The sequence below is a fragment of the Stenella coeruleoalba genome (genome assembly GCF_951394435.1).
Source record: "Stenella coeruleoalba genome assembly, chromosome: 6".
NCBI lineage: Eukaryota > Metazoa > Chordata > Mammalia > Artiodactyla > Delphinidae > Stenella > Stenella coeruleoalba.
This window is the reverse complement of record NC_137151.1, coordinates 80,118,803-80,140,832: the sequence shown is the minus strand read 5'-3', so window position 1 is coordinate 80,140,832 and position 22,030 is coordinate 80,118,803.

Genomic DNA, 22,030 nt, shown 5'->3' with positions numbered 1-22,030 from the left:
CTAACAGACCAGATAGTAAATATTTTAGTCATATGGTCTCTGTTGCAATAAGTAAGCCTTCCATTGTAGCACAAAAACAGTCATGGATAATATGTAACATGAGTGTGGCTTTATTCTAATAAAGCAAAGCCTTGTTTCTGAAAATAGGTGGAAGGCTGGTTTAAGAACTTCTCTTTGAAAGACACTACTAAGAGAATGACTGGGAGATAATACCTAATAAAGAACTTTTATCTGATAAAGGACTTATATCCAAAATATATAATGAAATTTCTGTATTTATTTTTCTGTATATTATTATTTCTCAGGAGTTGGCTTTGATATTCCGTGATAACAAAAGATTTTAAGGCAAGTGTGTGTTTTGAAGAGATAGCTGCCAGTAGTTTCAAATATAATCTTGGTTTGGAAAAGACCTTATAGGATGATGTAATATGTTGGCCCTTTGTCATTAAATTAGTTAGCAGATTTGGGCAAATCCCACATTACAGTTGGTTGAGAGGTAACTAGAAGGTAGGGAGATATAGGAAATGTGTGTAAACAATTCAAGCATGACCTTTGGCTGTGAAGAAGAGGGAAAAAAGGCAGTAAATGATGGGGAAGATGAGTAGAACAAAATGTCTTGAAATACGAAATAAAATTAACAATATGAGAGGGAGGAGGTGAAAATATAAATGAGTAGGAGAATAATTGATAATGAAATTTCCTTTGGGAAGAAACAGAGGTTGAGATAGAGTATACAGTTAGAATATCAGCATGTAGACTATGATAGGATTTTCCTTATAAAATGAGGGAAAAAGCAGCATGTATAAAACATATATATATAGTATTCATATATAAATAAAACGTGTGTGTAATGAGTTTGTGTGTCTAGGTGCAGATATAATCTTTTTAGATTTGATGTAAGGAAGTTGTTTCAGTAAACATCTGATGGCATTTTTTCTGTGAAGTGAAAGGCAAGGTCTTTTGCTAAAAACCATTGGGAGTATTGGGGCTTTGCAGAAGTTTTCAGAAAGGGAAAATATTTTAAAACGATTATTATGAAAATTGGAAAATGCTTGAGTGGGACAATAGTAAAAGATTTCTGGGCATATTTTAGTCACCAGATGAGATTTCTGACAGTAATTTCATGTAGTGTCACTACAGACTTCTGGGTGATTTTATCCGAAACATTCAACAGTTTTATTATGGGTAGGGAAAGTAGATATTTAGATTTGTGAAGTGTTTGAAATTTAAGGAGGGAAATGTTAAAATATAGATATGAACAGGGTGAAAGAATGGACCATGTTTCAGAGATGAGCAGAAAGAAGAGGAAACGGATAGCTTATGCATGAGGAGAAAGAAAAGACATTGGCGGCAGAGGAAGAATCACTGTATAAAGAAAGAATTTTCTGGGGGGAAAAAGGAAGAACATTTGAACACTGGAGATTTTAAATTGAGCTCCCCACTTCCACCCTCAGAGTGAGGGGAAAACACTTGTTAAGTATACATTAAGGAAAATACTTGGACATTGGAGCAAAATCAATCCAATAATAAGTGTACCAATTACAGATTTAATAAAATACTTGAAAAAATTAAATAAATTTCTATTAAATAAGGTTTTAACAACAGAATTCACTCTGGTCAGAGAAAGTATAGTTTAAAATTCTGTGTGTCTTAGTAAGCAATATGCTATATTAAGAAATTTAATTTAGCTGAGATTGCTCTCTAATAAATGTAAAGAAAACAAAAGACTGAGAATTTTGCCCAGAGTTTTTGGTGAGATATTCAGCTGTGTGAAAAAGACAAGGTTAACACTGAGACATCTGTTACTTCTGTCCAGTTGTTCCCAAAACTCCAGTAATTCTTTTGTGCTCTTTTCTGTAGTTGGTCTAAGAGAACCTTCAAGGGGCTTTACTTACAACTTGCTCCTTAAGCTCACCTCCAGCCTTTTATTTCCCCCCTGTGGCCAAATGGTAGGAGTGAATGCTCGAATTTCCCATGGACTCCCAGTCGTGATGATATGCCTAAGTGGCTTACCAATGGTGGGGAGATGAGAACAGTCAGTTCCTGATGCAGCCAATAAAGGAACGCATTTTCTGCAAAGAATTTAAAAACAATTTAAAAATCCAAATAAAATGCCTGCTTTGGCAATTCTAAATAAAGCAATTATAAACCATTTTCCCCTGAAAAATAATTGATGACCTAAGTTCTAAACGGTTGCTGCAGTTACTGATTTCTAATACAAGCAGTCCTCATTTTGTATGTTTCTAATACACACAAATTTCAGTTACCATATTCTAGTAAAATGATACCAGTGTCCCAACAATGCAATTCAAAGTTTAGTTACCACACTACATTAAGTCTGAGTAGTTGCATAAAGTATAACTTCACTGGTAGCTCTTCAGTCCACAAATCATTATGTAAATAACAGATGCACATCATGATCAGTGACAATTATGTTACTTCTTTCAAAGTCTGTCAGTGATTGGTCATTGTGCCACTGTCATTCAGTTCATGCACAGACAGCAAGGCCTGTAGCTGTGCTGACTCCTTGTCTCACAGAGACAGGCCAGGTGGCATTTGCAAAGTTGGATATTAAAATGAAGCCACTGGCCAACAAAGATGAAAGTTCAGCAAGAAGTGAAAAGAGATAATGCTGAAAAAAAGTGAAATCTGAATCAAATTTAAATGCATATTTTGAAAAAATAACTGACCATAAGAATGTTGATACCGCCACCATTCTTGAGACTATATATACAGCCAGAAGATCTCAGTAAAGGCACATTTAGAGACATAAGGAAGAAAGTGATTGCAACCTTGCAACCAAAAAGATAAAGAGTTCCCACAGGAAGAAACTCTGGCAGAAAACTTCATTTAAAGGAAATCTTGAAGATATTTAACAATATTGAAAACAAAAATATGAAAATATTTGAAAATGATCCAAAACTAGAATGGACGATGATAATTCCTCAATCTATAGAAAACATGCTCACTTCATATCATAAACTATATGATAAGGCAAGTAATTTTACTAAGAAATAAAATACTTTGATCTCAATGTTTTAAATTATAGTTAAACAATTTTCTTCTTTTTCTCTGCCTTATACATTTATCACCAACAGTAAGAGAGCTTTTAATGTTTTGACAAAGATTTTAAAGGTCATGGAATAATTGTAAATTTTTCTCATTGAGTATTAACATCACTTTTCACAATTTCAGCTTGCAAGGTCTTTTTTTTGTCTCCACTACTATGCAAAGTGAGGACTGGCTTTATTATACCATTGCCTTAAGGTATTGCCTTAAATTAAGGTATTGCCTTAAATTAAGGCAATACCATTACTTATTATGTAGTAGACATTATAGTTTATATGGAAGTTAATATGGGGAACCCCCAGTTATACACAGTTACATGTGTTCACTTAAACAAAAAATTTATAAAAGTTTAGAATAATTCAAGCAATATTTTGGGTTAAATTTGTTTCTTCTACCCCTATGGTACTACATATTCCTGCAATTAAACAGTAAATTTGAATTTAACAATAATAGCACTATGTTACTTCAACCTTGTCCTTCTTTGTGATCACTTTTAGTTTCTATTTGTGTTTAAAATGTTTTAATTGCAGAAATTAAGTATCAGATTTTACTTTTTATTGTTGTAACAGAATATTATATAGGCATAAATTTTTATCTATATTTCAAAAATACATTAATTCATTTAACATCTGTTATACCTTTTTTTTGTTTCTATATATAATATTAATTATATTGTATTCTCTCTGTCACAGTTGCTTCCGGTCACCTCACTTCTGTAAAATGTTTCAGATCATTTTTCTAACATCTATCCTGTCTCTGCCTCTGGACATTTTTCTGGATAACTTTCCTGATATCTGTTTCACTCTTATAAAATATTCCATTCAAAAAGTAGAGTGTGGTTCTTTGTATCAAATCTTATTTGCAAGATTCCTTTATTTTCACAGACATCTGAAATGCCCCCAATTGGCAATTATATTTCTGTATATTTACATCTCTTAAATGACTAATTATCTTTTTCTTCTTATACACATCAGCCTTCTCTATCACCTGCTATTGCTATCATTTTTATACATTTTTCCCACTCAGCAGAATTGTCCCTTTGTATGGTCTAATATAAATATTACCCAATAGCACATTTTGGGGATAATACATTGTCACTGACAGACTGGACTTCCTTCCAAGACCTATGACTGTTTAGGCCTCGTTCCCTTCTACTAGTGTCTCCATCCTAGCCTGAAGCTTGCTCAGTCTCTCTATTCTTACTGCAATGTAATAAGAACATGCCTCGCTGGGTCCTGAAAAATGGGGATGCCTAATTAAAATAAATGTATTATTAGGAATAATAAACTTATTTTATAAGCCTGCATAATAGATACATATTGTCATAGGATGTCACATCAATTGTGACTGAGCACTCATAGATTAATAATAATGAAAGCCAAAAATTAAATATACATTACAGTAAACAGAAATATTTTCATTAATTCAATTAATTTTGTATTATACTTTTACATTAATAAGTGGTAATCATATTAGAAATTTAGGAAATAAATAAAAGATAAAACATTCCTTAAACAAAAACTTTAGTAAAGTACTGTTTAAAAATACACATACATGCATATACACATGCACACATGTATTTTTATGTAACATCTTGTAGTTTTAATTTCAATAAAATTTAATGTCGATAATGTGATTTATATCACTTTTGTTAATCTCTGCATAGTATCATATATTATGAATATAGAACATTTTATGTTAAAATTTTTCTATTATTGGACATTTAAATTGTGTTCAATTAGAAAAATCCCAATCTTTAAATTAAAAAAATTAATTTCAACTCTAAATAGCAAAATTAGCTACTTTAAAGTTTACTACCACTTCCATTTCTGTGTTCCTTTAGTTTCCCCTATAATAAATAAATAATAACTAATAAAAATTAAAATACAAAAGTATTGTGCAATTTATAAACAAACCGGCAAGTGAAGCATTAACATAAATTAAAGGCAGGGAATTTTATTCAAAGGATCTTATTATAAAGACAGGGAGATCAGCTCAGTGCTTTGTGACCACCTGGATGGGTGGGATAGAGAGGGTGGGAGGGAGGGAGACACAAGAGGGAGGAGATATGGGAACATATGTATATGTATAACTGATTTACTTTGTTATAAAGCAGAAACTAACACACCATTGTAAAGCAATTATACTCCAATAAAGATGTAAAAAAAAAAAGAGACTGTGGGTTTAATGCCTTTACCGGTGTTTTCTAAGTGAGTAAAGTGACATAATAAGAGAGTCTCCATAACTGTCAAACAATGAATTAATTGTCACACACACAAAAAAAAAAAAACACAAAAAGGGTATTTCCCAAAGTATCTCAGTTTTCCTAAATATCAAAAATAAAATCAAATTTTATAGAGAGTGTATTAGTGTAAGACCACTAGTATATGAACATATATGTAATGACTGTATAAAGGTGAAGCAGGAAAGAAGGGGTTTACTGCGGTGTTGCTCTTGTGAGGTTGAGAGGGAGAGTATATTTATAGTAGAGTAGACTGTTAAAGTTTGTATTGGTTGCTTGTGGTTTGAGAGTGTCATTTATTTTCTAGTGTGACAGATATGAATTTGTTTCAGATCAATTATATAATGTAGCCTGGGAAACATAATTTTTCTATAACACATTGGAGCAATATAGAGAGGTTAATGAGGAATTAAAAATAAACTGCAACCAGAGGAGAGAATATTATCAGGGAACAAGTGAGATTAACTCCACTGTAATATCCATTTAGGACTGGATTGAATGGCTCTCAGTCCTTTTTATAACTTTTCACATGATTGATGCCTCTAAAAGTTTTACTCCAGTACAAGATTTAGTTACCAGTAGCCAGTTATACTCAGACAGGTATTGAATGCGTTGTATTCTATCGTCAGTTGGACTCTGGTGATAAAGAACATATAGGAAGGCAAGATTTAGTCTCAGATCATATATGTATAAGTTTTTTGTATAAGCAACTTTATCTTTAATAGCATAGAAATAATTAACATAACTTTGTAGAGGGACATAAGAAATGTGGAAGAATAGGAAACTAACTACAAATGATTATTAACATAAAAAAGAAGAACCTAGAGGTAATTTCTGTCATGTCAGTAGAGCTCATATCCAATAAGATAAAAGCAGTTGGCAGGTGGACTTGTATGTGTACAGATGGAATTCTATGTGATTTGATTAGTAAGGTATCACCAGATCTCTGCTTCCTAAACATATCCTATTTTGACCTAGAACTATAATAAAAAATTTATCTAAATCACAGGGTTTGCACATTACACATAAATTATTTTGAATATTCTAAACATGGTGATATATTTACTATTTAAATTTATTAAAAATTTATATACAAACATAAATTGTGAAATGATTCATAATGAAGTCTCAGGATGAAAGATCTGAAAAGTGGATCATGATGTTAAGCACTTTAATGACTAGATCATGTTAAAAAAGGATTAATTAGCATTCTGCTATTTAAATAATGCAAGGAATCAAGTTAATAAGAATTGGCACTGTTCATTTGGAATTAGTAATGCTGATTCATTTTTTAAGTATATCTTTTACACATTCCTTATTTTACAAAAACAAACACATCATTGTTAAAATTGACAAAACAAGTTACTAACCAATAGACTATTTCTATCATTATTTATTTTCCATTTTTCACTATAAGATTAAGACCCACAACTTCACATGGACTCACATATTATAACTTCATGTTTCCTATTTTATCTTTTTTTTCTGTGGACCATTTTTTTAAAGTCTTTATTGAATTTGTTAAAATATTGCTTCTGTTTTTTTTTTTAACATCTATGTTGGAGTATAATTGCTTTACAATTGTGTCTTAGTTTCTGCTTTATAACAAAGTGAATCAACTTTACATATACATATATCCCCATATCTCCCGCCTCTTGTGTCTCCCTCCCACCCTCCCTAACGCACCCCTCTAGGTGGTCACAAAGCACTGAGCTGATCTCCCTGTGCTATGCGGCTGCTTCCCACTATCTATTTTACATTTGGTAGTGTATGTATGTCCAGGTCACTCTCTCACTTTGTCCCAGCTTACCCTTCCCCCTCCCCATGACCTCAACTCCATTCTCTACATCTGTGTCTTTATTCCTGTCCTGCCCCTAGGTCCTTCAGAATCATTTTTTTTCTTTTTTTTAGATTCCATATATATGTGTTAGCATACAGTATGTTTTTCTCTTTCTGACTTACTTCACTCTGTATGACAGACTCTAGGTCCATCCACCTCACTACAAATAACTCAATTTCGTTTCTTTTTATGGCTGAGTAATATTCCATGGTATATATGTGCCACATCTTCCTTATCCATTCATCTCTTGATGGACATTTAGGTTGGTTCCATGTCCTGGTTATTATAAATAGAGCTGCAATGAACATTGTGGTACATGACTCTTTTTGAATTATGGTTTTCTCAGGGTATATGTCCAGTAGTAGGATTTCTGGGTCATATGGTAGTTCTATTTTTAGTTTTTTAAGGAACCTCTATACTATTCTCCATAGTGGCTGTATCAATTTACATTACCAGCAATAGTGCAAGGGGGTTCCCTTTTCTCCACACCCTCTCCACAATTTATTGTTTGTAGATGTTTTGATGATAGCCATTCTGGCTGGGGTGAGGTGATACCTCATTGTAGTTTTGATTTGCATTTCTCTAATGATTAGTGATGTTGAGCACCCTTTCATGTGTTTGTTGGCAATCTGTATATCTTCTTTGGAGAAATGTCTGTTTAGGTCTTCTACCCATTTTTGGATTGGGTTGTTTGTTTTCTTTATATTGAGCTGCATGAGCTGTTTGTAAATTTTGGAGATTAATCCTTTGTCAGTTTCTTCATTTGCAAATATTTTCTCCCATTCTGAGGTTGTCTTTTTGTCTTGTTTAAGTTTCCTTGGCTGTGCAAAAGCTTTGAAGTTTCATTAGGTCCCATTTGTTTATTTTTGTTTTTATTTCCATTACTCTAGGAGGTGGGTCAGAAAGGATCTTGCTGTGATTTATGTCATAGAGTGTTTTGCCTATGTTTTTCTCTGAGTTTTTTTTTTTTTTTTTTTGTGGTATGTGGGCCTCTCACTGTTGTGGCCCATCCCGTTGCAGAGCACAGGCTCCAGACACACAGGCTCAGCGGCCATGGCTCACAGGCTTAGCCGCTCCACGGCATGCAGGATCTTCCTGGACCGGGGCATGAACCCGTGTCCCCTGTATCGGCAGGCGGACTCTCAACCACTGCGCCACCAGAGAAGCCCTCCCTTGCTGCTTTTAATATTTTTTCCTGGTACTTAATTTTTGATAGTTTGATTAATATGAGTCTTGGCATGTTTCTCCTTGGATTTATCCTGTATGGGACTCTCTGCGCTTCCTGGACTTGATTAACTATTTCCTTACCCATATTAGGGAAGTTTTCAACTATAATACCTTCAAACATTTTCTCAGTTCCTTTCTTTTTCTCTTCTTCTTCTGGGACCCCTATTATTTGAATGTTGGTGCATTTAATGTTGTCCCAGAGGTCTCTGAGAGTGTCCTCCATTCTTTTCATTCTTTTTTCTTTATTTTGCTCTGCGTAGTTATTTCCACTGTTTTATCTTCCCGGTCACTTATATGTTCTTCTGTCTCGTTTATTCTGCTATTGATTCCTTCTGGAGCATTTTTAATTTCATTTGTTGTGTTGTTCATCATTGTTTGTTTGCTCTTTAGTTCTTCCACGTCCTTGTTAAACTTTTCTTGTATTTTCTCCATTCTATTTCCAAGATTTTGGATCATCTTTACTATCATTACTCTGAATTCTTTTTCAGGTAGACTGCCCATTTCCTCTTTATTACTTTGGTCTGGTGTGTTTTTACCTTGCCCTTTCATCTGCTGTGTGTTTCTCTGTCTTCTCATTTTGTCTAACTTACTGTGTTTGGGGTCTCCTTTTCGCAAGCTGCAGGTTCGTAGTTCCCAGTGTTTTTGGTGTCTGCCCCCAGTGGCTAAGGCTGGTTTAGTGCATTGTCTAGGCTTCCTGGTGGAGGGGACTGTTGCCTGTGTTCTGGTGGATGTGGCTTGATCTTCTCTTTCTGGTGGGCAGGACCATGTCCGGTGGTGTGTTTGCGGTGTCTGTGACCTTATTATCATTTTAGGCAGCTTCTCAGCTAATGGGTGGGTTTGTGTTCCTGTCTTGGTAGTTTTTTGACGTAGGGTGTCCAGCACTGTAGTTTGCTCATTGTTGAGTGGAGATTGGTCTTAGCCTTGAGCTGGAGATCTCTGGGAATACTTTTGCCATTTGATATCATCTGGAGCCAGGAGTCTCTGGTGGACTAATGTTCTGAACTCGGCTCTCCCACCTCAGAGTCACAGGCCTGACCCCCGGCTGGAGCACGAAGACCCTGTCAGCCACATGGCTCTCTTTGAGCTTAAGGCATGTGTTTTTATCATTTCCCAGAATCTCTCTGTGAGATTATGTTTCAGTAGCTCACTATGGTAGATTTTTCATCCCCTTCCATTTTCTATATTACCTCACCACTTATTTGACATTTTTACTCTAATCCTTGTCTCAGAAGGTGTTTCTTGGGAAAGCCAAAATAAGATGGACATGCGTGTAAATCAAAATGAGATTCCAAATATTACAAGGATGAAATAAACCATCATGGCAGAAAGAACATTATTCTGAAAAAAGCTTCTTCATGGATACTCCTAAAGTGGGCAGTGGATGATGTATAAAACAACATCTATGGTGTCACTGCTCAGGCAATGTCTCTGACTCTTATGTCCATAACAGCTTCTCACTTTTCAAATAACATTTGTCATGCATGATCCCTGTGGAGATGAGCAGCCTTTCCTTTGTTTTCTCCTAACATGGGGCATTAAGCCCATTGCTTTTCATGATGTTTTGCAATCATTCAAAGATTGTTTCAAATCTCAGCTTTAATTTGACCATGTTGGTAAGAACAGAACAACAACAGAAAATAGCTTTTTTTTGCTGTGTAATCCAGGTAGATGGAAAAAGTATCCAGGAATCAAAACCACAGCACATAAAGTGGTACACGCATTCCAGCATTGGAGGAGGAAGTTGCCGCCCAGGACAAAGCTCTTCTGAAATGGCCCAGTTCTGTTTGGGGGTGGCACAAACAGTTCATCTTCCTAGTGGTGTGGCGGCCTCTGGCATGGCGTGCACGTGGGTGTGGGCATAGGGGCCACCTGCCTCCTCATGGCCCAGCAGGCAAGGCTTCACCCACTCCTGGGCCTGGGAACCCCAGACCGCCGAGCTGGGCGCCAGGCAAGACCCCCCTGGGTTGGGGCAGCTGTGCATGGCCCTCAGTGGCAGTAGCCACGACCTCCCAGGTCTTGTGGTCTCCAGGGCCAGCGAAGCACACCTTCTAAAACCCTTGGCTTAATGGGCCTTTTACAGGAAGGTTTGGATCAAAAAAAATGAGTGCTTCTGTTTTATGGTTTGGTTTTTTGGCTGTGAGGCATGTGGGATCTTAGCTCCCTGACCAGGGATCAAAACCACACCCTCTGCACTGGAAGGCAAAGTCCCAACCACTGGACCACCAGGGAAAACCTTCCTATTTTATCTTTTTTTTTTTTTTTCCGGGCTTGTCTCTGATCCTGGTGCATGCTCAGTGATGTCTGTTGATATAGGAGGATTCCATGTTAAGTTAACTTGAGTTAAAAGATACAGCTGTCTACCAAATAACCTGTTACTAAATCAGAAGAAATGTCACTGAATACAAGGCTAGAGAAAAGAGTAAAGTACGGTCCTGAAAATATTTGTCTGTCTCTAGAAAAGTGCATTTTTTGAGGCTTTTCCATCATGTACTAACCTTGCATTTGTATGGGAACACTATTTTCTTTCTTTTTTTTCTTTTTTTTGCGGTATGTGGGCCTCTCACTGTTGTGGCCTCTCCCGTTGTGGAGCACAGGCTCCGGACGCGCAGGCTCAGTGGCCATGGCTTATGGGCCCAGCCGCTCCCGCGGCATGTGGGATCTTCCCAGACCGGGGCACAAACCCGTGTCCCCTGCATCGGCAGGCAGACTCTCAACCACTGCGCCGCCAGGGAAGCCCGGATTATTTTCTTAATGGAAATTGGAGCTATACACATTTAAATATCCGAGGACTTTAATATATAAAATGTGTATTATCATATTTGCAGTCTTTTTGTTTTTAAGAGGGATTAGGCTCTGAACTGCAAGGGACTGAAAGAAAATAAAAAGGTATAACAATGCAGTCAATGCTGAAAATTAGTAATTGATTAAGAAAAGAAAATCAATCATGATTTTTAACAGCATAAACCTACCATTTCAGAATTGGATGCAAACTCCAATGACCCAAGAACACTTGGAAGGGGAAAGGGTCAGACTAAGTTCATATTTGGAAAATTTATTTTCTTTGTTCTCTGCATTCATAAAATTGCTTGTGTCCTTTCTTCAACTTTGAGCACTTTTAGCACTGTTTGGCATTAAAAAAAAATTTCCCTGGGACTTTCTCCAAATGACTTGTTTTCTTTAAATCCTTTCTTTAAATCCCTCTGATCTGAAAATCATTTTCATAAGATGTTCTTGATTCTTAGGTTTTTTTTAAATTTAAATATACCAGATTAAAATCTGATGATATCTGAGTTAATATTTAATACCTTGCTGTGGGTCTGACATCAGACTAGTGTTTAGAGATATAATCCATGAATATATTTAATGTTATATGTAGTTTGCTCTCATACATCTATCACACATTCTATATATCAATCCTCTCTTCTGCCGTTTTAAAACCACACTTCAGAAAGAGCATTCAATTAACCCAGCAATCCCCTGGATGTAACTCAATCATGTCTCCCTTCTTACAGCAATAATCCTCACATGAATAATTAATATTCTCATCCTTAGCCCCTTTTTTGTTTTCTGTAGCTGGCATTCTAACCTCTACCATTAAGATACTCCTCTTAAATATCACTACTGGTTTTCTACTAGCTAAGTTCAAAAGAAATTCTTCTCAAGCTTTCAAATTTATTTAAAAGATTAGTTATCCCTCCTTCATTAAACTATGTATTTTATCTTCTTAATTTCCTAACTTATTTGTCTTGTTTATTTGTCATCTTGCATTACTCCTCTGTCCTTTGACTGTAGACAATCCACCAACACTCCCAGTTATTTTTTTATAATTTATTTTTTGGAAAGATTCAAGTCTCAACTAAGTATAAAGTAATATCATACCCTAACAGTCTCCATTTGAAAATATCTTGCTTATATCAATACTAGCGCAGTATTCATAGCTTCCCGTTTTCTCTATCTTGAAGTGACTTTTGATGAATTTCTCTCATTTATCCACTGTATGCATCCAAGTATAATTTTCTCACATTCATGCCTCTATTTAGTTCTGTTTATGTCACTGCCTAAATGCTATTTAAGACCTTTGTCATCTTATACTTGCTGACTGGATCTTTTTTTCTCCCCACTTCTATCTATTCTATTTGTCACTATACAGGATACTGATTATGAAACATGCTTATGATGCTTAAAAATAGGCAATTTCTTTAATCTGAGTCTTGATTTCCCCAAATAGGAATAATAATATCTACCTCGTAAACTTGTTTTTGTGTTAAATAATTTATATATGTAAAATACTTCAGAAATTGCCTAACATATATTAAGTATTCTATAAATATTCACTTTTAAAATTACCATTGAAACTTTAAAAGAAATAGCATACTTCCTAAGATGCCCATTCTACTTTAGCATAACCACATTTTTCTGGAATATTCCCAAGTTCCTAAACTGACAAGGGAAACCTATGATACTGCGACAGCTTTGTGGCATGACAACATGGTTAAGCTTCACTATGGTCCACAATTATTCAAGCAAACAGTAATCTAGGTGCTGCTGTGAAGGGATTTTGCAAATGTGATTAAACTCCCTTATCCTGGATGGCCTGACCTAATCAGGTGAAGTCTGTTGAAGAGGGCTTAGGCAGTTCCTGTGACAAAGAGTCAGATTACAGCCTACTCATGATCATCTCTTCCTGACTGCTTGCCCTATGATTTTATATTCCCTTAGCCAGCCTCCACAGCCCATTCTTTGCATACACATATATACACATTTTGGAACAGCTAGCATATTAACACAAATAAATCATTCTCTAATGATATCATATACTTAATTAAGGGCCTGGTATGCAGTAGACACTCAACTAATATGTTTTAATGAACTAATGCCAGTTATATTTCTCTAATCAGCCTGCAAACTAATGTGAGTCTGTTTTTTTTTGAAAGTGGCTCTGTATCTCCAACAGTCTTAACACAATAATCATATTTATACATATGATAATTTGTTGTCTGTTGGTTATAATAAAATATCACTGACAGAGCTGGTTGGCTAATTAAAACTGAAATAAATTTTTCACTGGAAATTTTATATGTGGGGCTTCTTTCCCCTTCTTTAACTGTTCACATTTTATCTCAAAAACCTCTAGTTACCCATGAATTAAAAACCAGGATTGATAACTGCAAACCTTTAATTGAAAATATGCTATTACGTGTCAGTATTTTATTTTATTTTATTTTATTTTTTTAACATCTTTATTGGGGTATAATTGCTTTACAATGGTGTGTTAGTTTCTGCTTTACAACAAAGTGAATCAGTCATACATAAACATATGTTCCCATATGTCTTCCCTCTTGCGTCTCCCTCCCTCCCACCCTCCCTATCCCACCCCTCCAGGCTGTCACAAAGCACCGAGCCAATATCCCTGTGCCATGCGGCTGCTTCCCATTAGCTATCTACCTTACTACGTTTGTTAGTGTGTATATGCCCATGACTCTCTCTCGCCCTGTCACAGCTCACCCTTCCCCCTCCCCATAACCTCAAGTCCGTTCTCTAGGAGGTCTGCGTCTTTATTCCTGCCTTACCCCTAGGTTCTTCATGACATTTTTTTTTCTTAAATTCCATATATATGTGTTAGCATACAGTATTTGTCTTTTTCTTTCTGACTTACTTCACTCTGTATGACAGACTCTAGGTCTATCCACCTCATTACAAATAGCTCAATTTCGTTTCTTTTTATGGCTGAGTAATATTCCATTGTATATATGTGCCACATCTTCTTTACGTGTCAGTATTTTAAACTTCTACACAATCTGATAACATGTGACTAAATTAACTTAACTAGGGCATTAGAAATTAGTCATTCAAGAATATAAAGGAAGAAAATTGAATCCTTCAGGAGTATGTTCACATTCTAGTATTATCAGTACATTCTCTGAAATAAACTGGTAATGCTTTAAAAAAAAAGAAGTAAAATTATTGGTGATTTTGTATATGAGATATTTAAATCCACTAAGTATTGTTTTAGCTTTTTTAAATATCATTTTAGAAATACTCTAAGCCTATGAATTTTTAAAGTAAAATCATAATTTTATTAACATTTTATAAACTATTTAAGATACATGTTTTGATAACTTAACATTTATAATATAAGTTAAATCTATACTGTACCTTTACTTCTCTAGAATCTTTAATTCTGCACACCAAGACTCCTAGTTCTATCAGAAATAAACTGTTTCTCTTTTTCTTTAGGCTATTTCATTCTCAGGAGTTACAGTGTATTAGATAGTGACTAAGCTCTGAAACACAGACATGTAGGTCACAAGGGAGAAAAAATATTAATGGAGAGAGATTGAGAAATGCCGTTTCCTCAGAACTAAAACCGATCAAACACAAAAGAACAGTTTCTCCAATCTATGCAAAGACCCACCAACCATAATTTTATAAAAAGGACAGGATACAGAGGTACAGAATGATAATTTTTCTCTCATTGTTGATGCAAATTAATATGAAAATTTCATAAAGATGACACATATTTTATTTCCCTTTTGCGTATTTCACCTTTTGATTGTCAAAACATCAAGCTAATGACATATTTTAATGAGTATTTAGCTGCCTATGTATGCTGTCATAATCTTGGCAACCTACCTTGACCCATTTATTTCTAGTATTTATGCTTTTTGAATAAATGTATAAAAACATATTGAAATAAAGAAAATCTGCTTTAATCTAATTATAAGAATGTTAAATATAAGAAGTGTAAATGAGCATGGAGATTGCATAAATGAATCTAATTTGTAATAACATTATCCTGTATTATTAGAATTTTGAGCATATTCTTACAGTTTAACACTGTGTTAATTTGCAGTGTGTCATTTTGCTAAACATCAAAAAAGTATATGTAGGTATCTTACCAAATCTTATTTTTGTTTACTGCATTCTCAAAATTCAACAATGTATTATTTTACCAAAGCACTAAGATTCTATACTTAGAAATAGGGATGTTTGTCTCCATTATTATAGAATGGCTTCTACAGGTAAGTTAAATTATAATTCTACCTAACCCATGATTATGTTTCCAGTGAATGAAACAATAAACATAGATGATTAAAAAAGAAAAAGAGTACAAATTTGTTGTAGTCAAATAAGAAACTATAAGAATGTCACCAATTCCATTTAATTTTAAACTCCTGTCCCCAAAGTACAAAATGCTTACCATAAATTTTTCTCCTTATGATTGTATTAATTGTATATGAGTATGATACTAGGCCCTATTTCTAGTTGCTTTTCATTGTCATGGAGTATGTTGACAGGGCAACATTCATGGCCCATGAGCCATGGCCGCTGAGCCTGCGCATCCGGAGCCTGTGCTCTGCAATGAGAGAGACCACAACAGCGAGAGGCCTGTGTACCAAAAAAAAAAAAAAAAAAAAAAAAAAATCAATGAATTCATGAAATTTGGAGAGTATATCAAGACCTGGTGAGAAACCGACATAAATAAAGGAGAAATTACAAAATATGTACATATTTGCCAACACCACTGTGAGATGAGAGAAACAAAGGAGGAGTTTGTCCAAAGTGGAGGTTATTTTTAAGGAGGGAAGTGGGGCTTTCATATTATGCTACTGACATTATACTGAAAAACATACTTGTAAATGAAATAAAAATATTGCCAATTGTGATCCCAGAAATACTACTAGGAACAAAACTGGGAGGGGTTTCCCTAATGTAGAATAAGATTTAGTGAATGAGAAAGAGCATTTGATTTAGGTATAAAAAAATTACTGAGTACTGACAATTTCTTCAGGCACTGACTATTCCCAATTCACTGTCAGTAATATAATTTTTAAACTTATTGAAGTATAATTGATGAAAAACACTATGTTAGTTTAAGGTGCATAACATACTCATTCAGTGTTTCTATACATTACAGAATGATCACCACAATAAGTCTACCTACCTCATCTGTCACCCTACAAAACTCTTTGTTATTGATTATATTCTCTATGCTGTAAATTTCATCCCCATTACTCATTTATTAAGTAACTGGAAGTTTGTACCACTTAATCTCCCTCACCTATTTCATTCATCCTCCCTCACCTATTTCATTCATCCTCCTACCCCTCTCCCCTCTGTTCTCTGTATCTGTGAGTTTATGTCTGCTTTGTTTTGTTTGTTGTTTGTTTTTTTTAGATTCCACTTATAAGTGAAATCATACAGTATTTGTCTTTCTCTGTCTGATTTATTTCACTTAGCATAACACCCTCTAAACCTATCCATGTTGTTGAAAATGGCAAGATTTTATACTTTGTTATGGCTGAAGAATAGTCCATTGCATGTACACCACATCTTTATCCATTCATCTGTTGATGGACACGTAGGTTGTTTCCATGTCTTGGCAATTGTAAATAATCCTGTTGTGAACGTTGGGGTGAACGTATATTTTTGAATTAGTGTTTTTGTTTTTTTTCCAGATATATACCCACAAGTGGAATTGCTGGATCATATGGTAGTTACATTTTTAGTTTTTTGAGGAACCTACATACTGTTTTCCATAGTGGTTGCACCAATTTGTATTCCCACTAACAGTGTACTAGGATTCCCTTTTCTCCAAATCCTTGCCAACATTTGTTATTTGTAGACTTTTGGATGATAGCCATTCTGACAGTTGTGAGGTAATAGCTCATTGTAGTTTTGATTTGTGATTCTCTGATGATTAGTGATGTTGAGCATCTTTTCATGTGTCTGTTGACCATTCTTTCTTCTTTGAAAAAATGTCTATTCAGGTACTTGGCCCATTTTTAAATCAAATTATGTGGTTTTTTTGATGTTGAGTTGTATGAGGTCTTTGTATATTTTGTATATCAACCCTTTATAAGATAGATCATTTGCAAAATTCTCCCATTCAGTAGTCGACCTTTTCATCTGTTGATGGTGACTTTTTCTGTGTAAGGCTTGATATAGTATCATTTGTTTGTTTTTGCTTTTGTTTCCCTTGCCTGAGGAGACATAGCTTTAAAAAAAGCATTGCTAAAGACCAATGTCAAAGAGCATACTGCCTATGTTCTCTGCTAGGAGTTTTATGGTTTCAGGCCTGAAATTTAAGCCTCCAATCAATTTTGAGTTTATATCTGTATAGAGTGAGAAAGTTTGATTTTTTGCATATAGCTATTCAGTTTTCCCAACACCATTTATTGAAGAGGCTGTCTTTTCCCCATTATATAATCTTGCCTCCTTTGTTGTAGTTTTATTGACTATATAAATGTGGGTTCGTTTCTAGATTCTCTATTCTGTGCCACTGATCTATGTGTCTGTTTTTGTGCCAGCCCCGTACTGTTATGATTACTGTAGTATAGTTTTTATTATAGTTTGAAATCAGGGAGTGTGATCTCTAGCTTTGTTCTTTCTTAAGATTATTTTGGCTATTCAAGGTTTATTGTGTTTCCATACAAAGTTTAGAATTATTTGTCCTAGTTCTGTGAAAAATGCCATTGGTATTTTGATAGGGTTGCATTGAATCTGTAGATTACCTTTGGTATTATGGTCATTTTAACAATATTAATTCTTACAATCCATGAGTGTGGTATATATTTCCATTTGTTTGGGTTGTCTTCAATTTCTTTCACCAATATCTTATAGTTTTCAGAGCACACATCTTCTACCTCCTTGGTTAGATTTATTCCTAGCTATTTTATTCTTTTGTTGTGATTATAGATGGGATTGTTTCCTTAATTGTTCTTTCTGCTAGTTTATTATTAGTTTATAGAAACAACAGATTTTTGTGTATTGATTTTGTATCCTGCAACTTTGCTGAATTCATTTATTAGTTCTAATAACTTTTGATGGAGTGTTTAGGGCTTTCTATATGTAGTATTATGTCACCTGCAAACAGTAATAGTTTTACTTCTTCCTTTAAATTTTTTTTTGTGTGTGTGTGGTATGTGGGCCTCTCACTGTTGTGGGCTCTCCCATTGCAGAGCACAGGCTCCGGATGCGCAGGCTCAATGGCTATGGCTCACGGTCCCAGCCGCTCTGCAGCATGTGGGATCTTCCCGGACTGGGGCACGAACCCGTGTCCCCTGCATTGGCAGGCAGACTCTCAACCACTGCGCCACCAGGGAAGCCCTTCCTTTAAATTTTGAATTTCTTTTCCTTGTCTGATTGCTGTGGCAAGGACTTCCAATACTATGTTGAATAAAGTGTTGAGAGTGGGCATCCTCTTCTTGTTCCTGATCTTAGAGGAAATGATTTTTTTTACCATCGAGCATCTTGTTGCCTATAGGTTTGTCATATATGACCTTTATTATGTTAAGGTATATTCACTCTATGCTCACTTTGTTGAGATTTTTCTATCATAAATGGATGTTGAATTTTGTCAAATGCTTATTTTTGTATCTATTGAGATGATAATATGATTTTTATTCTTCAGTTTGTTAATATGGTCTATCACGTTGATTGATTAGTGGACATTGAACCATTCTTGCATCTCTGGGATAAATCCCACTTGATCATAGTTTTTCACTCTTTTAATGTATTGTTGAATTTGGTCTGCTGATATCCTGTTGAGGATTTTTGCATCTGTTCATCAGTGATATTGGCCTGTAATTTTCTTTTTTGTGGTGGCTTTGTCTGGTTTCGATATCAGGGTGATGCAGGCCTCATAGAAGGAGTTCAGGAGCATTCTTTACTCTGCAATTTTCTCGAATAGTTTGAGAAGGACAGGTGTTAAATAATTTAAAGATATTTGGTAGAGTTACCTGTTAAGCCATCTTGTCCAGGGCTTTTGTCGGTTGGGAGTTTTTGGATTACTGATTCAATTTTGTTGCTGGTAATTTGTCTGTTCATATTTTCTATTTCTTTCAGATTCAGTCCTGGGAGATTATACATTTCTAGGAATTTGTCCATTTGTTCTACGTTGTCCGTTTTATTGGTGTATAATTTTTCTTAGTAATGTCATAATTCTTTGTATTTCTGTGATGTTGGTGTTGGTTGTATCTTCTGCTGTTTGTGGATGAAAAGTACTGTAGATATCTACTAAGTCATCTGGTCTAATGTGTTGCTTAAGATCAGTGTTTCTTTATTGATTTTCTGTCTGGATGATCTGTCCATTGATGTAAGTGGATGTTAGAATCCCCTACTATTATTGTGTTACAGTCAATTTTCCCCTTTGTGTCTGTTAATATTTGCTTTATGTATTTAGATGCTCCTTTGTTGGGTGCATGTATATTTACAGTCGTTATCCCTTCTTGTTGGATTGATCCCTTTATCATTATGTAATGTCCTTCTTTGTCTCTTATTAAAGTCTTTGTTTTAAAGTCTATTTTGTCTGACATAGGTATTGCTACTCCAGCTTTTGTTTCCATTTCCATGGAATAACTTTTTCTATCCCCTAACTCTCAGGGTGTGTATGTCTTAGATATGAAGTGAACCATTTGTAGGCAGCATATATATGGACCTTGTTTTTCTATGCATTCAGCCACTCTATGTCTTTTGATTGGAGCATTTAGTCCATTTACATTTTTAAAAACTATTAATATGTATGCACTCATTGTCATTTTGTTAATTGTTCTAGAGTTGTTTTTATTGTTCTTTTCTGTTTATTTTTCTTTTGGGCTCTTCCTTTGAGATTTGATGACTATCCTTAGTGTTATGTTTAGATTCATTTCTCTTTTCATGTGTGTATCTATTATAGATCTTTGGTTTGTGGTTAACCATGAAGTTTATATATAGCAACTCATATATATATAAGTGATTATTTAAGTTGATGAGCTCTTAAATTCAAATGCATTCTAACAACCCTGCATTTTTACTACCCCAACCACGTTCAAAGTTTTTTTCATTATATTTTACATCTTTTTGTTTTGTGTATCCCTTAACTATATATTGTGGGGATGTTTTTACTACTTTTGTCTTTTAGCAAAAGTTTTGTAAGTGATTCATCTACTACATATACTGTATATTTACCAGTGAGATTTTTCCTTTCATAATTTCCATATTTCTAGTTATGGTCTTTTCTTTTCCACTTAAAGAAATTACTTTAACATTTTTTGTAAAACTCGTTTAGTGATGCTGAACTTTTTTAGCTTTTGCTCATCTGTAAAACTCTTTATCTCTCCTTCAGTTCTGAACGTTAGCCTTGCTGGGTAGAGTATTCTTGGTTGTAGGTGTTTTTCTTTCATCAAGTTGAATATATCATGCCACTCCATTCTGGTCTGCAAAGTTTTTGCTGAAAAGTCAGCTGATTATCTTATGGGAGCTCCCTTTTACATAACTAGTTGCTTTTCCCTTGATGCTTTTAAGATTTTCTCTGTTTTTAATTTTCGCCATTTTAATTATAATGAGTCTTAATGTGGATCCTTTGGGATTGATTTCATTTGGACACTCTGCGCTTCCTGGACCTGGATGCCTGTTCCATTTCCGAGGTTAGGGAAGTTTTCAGCTGTTATTTTTTCAAATAAGTTCTCTGCCCCTTTCTCCCTCTCCTTCTGGAACCCTTATTATATGAATCTTAGTACACTTGGTGTTATCTGAGAGCTCTCTTAAACTGTCCTCATCTTTTTAAATTCCTTTTTCTTTTTTTTTATGTTCAGCTTAGGTGATTTCTACTACTCTGTCTTCCAGTTCACTGATCCATTCCTCCCTATCATATAACTTGCTGTTATATTCTTCAGCTGTTTGATTCTTCTTTATATTTTCTAACTAACTCTTTATTAAACTTCTCATTGTGTTCATCCATTCTTCTCCTGAATTCATTAAGCATCTTTATGATAATTATCTTGAACACATTATTGGGTAAATTGTTATCTCCACTTCCCTTAGTTCTTCTTCTGGGGTTTTATCTTGGTTCTTCATTTGGAACATATTCCTGTCTCCTCATTTTACCTAATTCTCTTTTTTATTTTCTGTGTATTAGATAGATGGGTTACATTTCCCAGTTTTGGAGAAGTGGCCTTATACAGGAGAATTTGGGGGGGCCCAGCAGCACACTCCCCACTGGTCACCAGAGCTACATGTTCTAGGGGTGCCCCCTACATGGGCTGCCTGGACCCTTCTGTTGTGGCAGGGTCAACTATGTGGGCATGCTTGTAGGCAGAACTGGTCCCCAGCTTGGTTAGCTACCAGTCTCTGCTGCATGGGAAGGTTGTTGGCCACTGACGGGTGAAACTGACTCCTGGTATGGCTTGCTGCGTGGCCCAGGGAGTCCTGGGGCTGGGTCTCCAAGTGGTTGGTTGCTTGGCATGCGGGAGTCATAGGACTGGTACCAACTGATTGGGGGCAGGTAAGCCCCCTGGCTCTATGATGCTAAAAGGAGGACTCCAGAATGATGTTTGCCAGCGCCAGTGTCCTCATGGTAGATGAGCTCTTGAATATGGCTGCCTCTAATGTCTATGTCCCCATGGGGAGTTTCCATTGCCTCCTGCCTCTCTGGGAGGCTCTCCTACATCAGCAAGAGGGTCTGACCCAGACCCCTTTCAAATTACTGCCTCTGTCCTGCGATGTGGAGCATGTGAGACTTTGTGTGAGTCCTTTAAGAGTGGAGTCTCTCTATCTAACAGCCCTCTGGCTGTCCCATACACAATCTCCACTGGCCTCAGAGCTACACATTTGTGGGCTCATATTCCTGGTGCAGGACTCCCAAGTTGGGGAGCCTGATGTGGAGCTAAAAC